Genomic DNA, 3,166 nt, shown 5'->3' with positions numbered 1-3,166 from the left:
CTGGAGGAACAGTCAATGTTCTTAACAGTTGAGCTATCTCTCCGGCCCCGGAAATGTTTTTAAACTATTGCTGTCAATGTAACTATAATGGCTGTGGGACGTGGGTAAAGGCACTTGCCGCTAACTAAGCCTGACAAGCTGAGTTCGAACCCAGGATTGATAGGATGGAGAGAACTGAACCTCTGGAAGTTGCCTGCACACACACACACACACACACACACACACACCAATGTTATTAATATAAACACAAAGTATGTACAGTATAATGAATAATAAAAGTGTAATAAACCAAAGTTACTTTTCCACCTCCTAAGTTGCATGAGGACAGCAAATGTGTCCTGCTGTCTCCTGGGCTGGAATTCACCCACAGAAAGCTAGCATCATGTTTTGTTCTCAGGTTCACCAGGAAAACATTCAAGTTCCATCAAAGGTTACCTCTGAAGTCCTGACCATGCATCAGTATAAACACTCTCTGAAGTCACAGGCTAGGGAAGGAAATGAGCTGTTTGCAAGTCTTGTGGTGGATTTTCCCCAGCAGCAGAGGTATTCAGGGTTGAGTCACTCCTCCCCTCTGGGCTTTCCCTGACACTCCAGTAAGGTAAGGAGAACACTCCCTCAGGGGTAGCAGCTCTTCCTTCACCCTAATGCCCTATATGGGCATCCATGGGCTGGGATCCACTCACTCACACACTTCTCCAGCTGTTCCAGGACACCACTGGCCTCGGACAAGTTTCTGGTTTCTCCTTTGCCCAGCTGCCAGCTCCACACTGCAGACCATATTTCACTGAACAAGGGAGGAAAAGAAGTATGCTCGCCAAGTCCTTACCTTTCTTTCCTGTGCTTCCGTGGTATCCTGAAGATTGGGCTGTGTCTTAGTCGGGTTTACTATTGCTGTGCACAAACACCATGACCAAAAACAACCGGAGGAAAGGGTTTGTTGCAGTTTACAGTGCCACAACACAGCCCATCACTGAAGGAAGCCAGGGCAGGAACCTGAGGCAGAAACTGAAGCAGAGACCTTGGAGGGGGTGCTGCTTACTGGCTTGCTCCTCCTGGCTTGCTCAACCTACTTTCTTATAGAACCCAGGACCACCAGTCCATAGGTGACATCACCCACAAAGAGCTGAACCCTCCCACAATAATCATCAATCAAGAAAAAAAAGATATGTGTGAGGTGGTGGTGGTGCATACCTTTAATCCCAGCACTCAGGAGGCCAAGGCAGGTGAATCTCTGTGAGTTCGAGGACAGCTCTATAGAGTGTGTTCCAGTACAGCTAGTTAGGGCTGTTATACAGAGAAACCTTGTTGGGAAAAAAAAAAAAGCGCACTACAAACTTGCTCACAGACCAACCTGATAGAGGCATCTTCTCCTTTGAGGTCCCCTCTTTCCAAATGACTTTAACTTGTGCCAAGCTGACAGATAACTAGCCAGCACAGACTGCAGGATCACTCACTAAGCAGGGGACAGAGGCTGCAGTGCAGGACTTGACTGTCTGCTGACCCATGTAGTTTTTCACTCTCGTCACATTGACTGGGACTCCATCCAGACACTTGAGTCCAGGTCATGCTGGATTTTTTTGCTATGTGAACCAATAAACTCCTCTCTGGCCTCCTGGCTTTGGGTTCTCGCCTCACAGTGGGAAACAGCTGAGGACAGAGCACTGAGTTCCGGAGGCAACACCAGTCAGATGATACATGTTTATCACAGGACTTCTGGGAAGGGCCAAGCGCAAGATGCTGACCCTGTCTCTCTCAAACTGGGGCTACTAGCAACAAGGGTACCTATAACAATGTTCCAAAGAGCATTCTAGGACCTCGCACTTGGATGTTCTCCTGGGATCTAAACTGGGAAGTGTAGTCCACTGACTCACCTTGACAGTGCAACAAGGTTTGCCTCACCATGCCCAGCTTCGTCAGCCTGGAACAGAAAGACCATGCTCACTCGTGGGACACTGTACGGCACTCTGAGGACACTGCTAAGAAAAATAAGCCAGTCACAAAGAGACACACATCATGATTCTCCCGATAGTAGGGTTCCCTTCCCACCACAGGGAAGGCAGGAGGATTGCTGCAAGTTCAAGGCTGGCCAGGGCTACACAGGGGAGATGGTGCAAAATTACAAAACAGACAACAACAACAACAACATCATGGTTGGCACAGAGATAGGAGGGAGCATGGTGGCTCCAGGGTGCAAGGAATGGGACTGGGACCTATTGACCTATTGTCCAACTCATCCTGAGTGGCAGCTTTGTAAGCTGAAAAGATTCTGGAGATGAAATGACAGTTAATGAGAGCGCACAATTCCAACGCCAGGGGACCCCCAGACAGTCAAAGATGACAAATTAAAAAAGAATTGGTTTTTGAGATGGAGTCTTTCTGTGTAGCTCAAGCTGGCCTGGAACTGGTGATCTTTCTGCTTCTGCCTCCTGAATGCCAGAAAGACCACTTTAAAAAATGTAGCCCAGGGGCTGGAGAGATGGCTCAGAGGTTAAGAGCACTACCTGCTCTTCCAGAGGTCCTAAGTTCAATTCCCAGCAACCACATGGTGGCTCACAACCATCTGTAATGAGGTCTGGTGCCCACTTCTGGCCTTCAGGCATATATGCAGACAGAATATTGTATACATAATAAATAAATAAATATTTTTTAAAAAATGTAGCCCAGGCTAGACTTTAGTTCACTATGTAGTTAAGGGTGACCTTGAACTCTTGATCCTCTTGTCTGTCTTCTCAGTGCCAGGATTATGAACGTGGACCATTGGTCCTACCCTCCCACCCTCACCCACATCATATGCAGAACTAAAGACCAAACTCAGGGCTTGAGGGATGCTCAGCAAACGCTCCCCAACTGTGCCTCTTTCTCCCTCTGTAACCGCTTCTTTCCAAAGCTTACTGGATTGTGGTAGAGCACACATAACAAAAAGTTTTCATTTTAAACAGGTTTGGTGATATATATTTGTGATTCCAGAACTCCAGAGGCCAAGCAGTAGGAGTGAGAGCTCTAGGCTAGCCTGGGCTACAGCTCAAAACTGTCTCAAACAACAGAGCGGTCTTTGGGAACTACTTACTCTCGGATCCTAACTTTGATGCACAGGCTGTGTGTCCTTAGTTGAGTTGCTTTCCTTCTCTGTGCCTTGTTTCTTCTATTCAGTGAGGACACTGGTAGC

General features: G+C 47.5%; 1 long non-coding RNA gene across 1 annotated transcript; it reads right to left on the bottom strand.

Moving 5' to 3' along the window:
• Positions 1–256: 256 nt before the first annotated feature.
• LOC125395738 (uncharacterized) lies at positions 257–1,486 on the bottom strand. Its single transcript, XR_014998138.2, has 2 exons — positions 1,352–1,486; positions 257–784 (listed from the first exon to the last, which is right to left on the bottom strand). It is a non-coding gene; the product is annotated as an uncharacterized LOC125395738 (long non-coding RNA).
• Between the last annotated feature and the right edge of the window lie 1,680 nt (positions 1,487–3,166).

This window comes from Myodes glareolus, chromosome 19, assembly GCF_982192425.1.
Source record: "Myodes glareolus chromosome 19, mMyoGla1.1, whole genome shotgun sequence".
Lineage (NCBI taxonomy): Eukaryota > Metazoa > Chordata > Mammalia > Rodentia > Cricetidae > Myodes > Myodes glareolus.
This window is presented reverse-complemented; position numbering and strand designations above follow the sequence as displayed.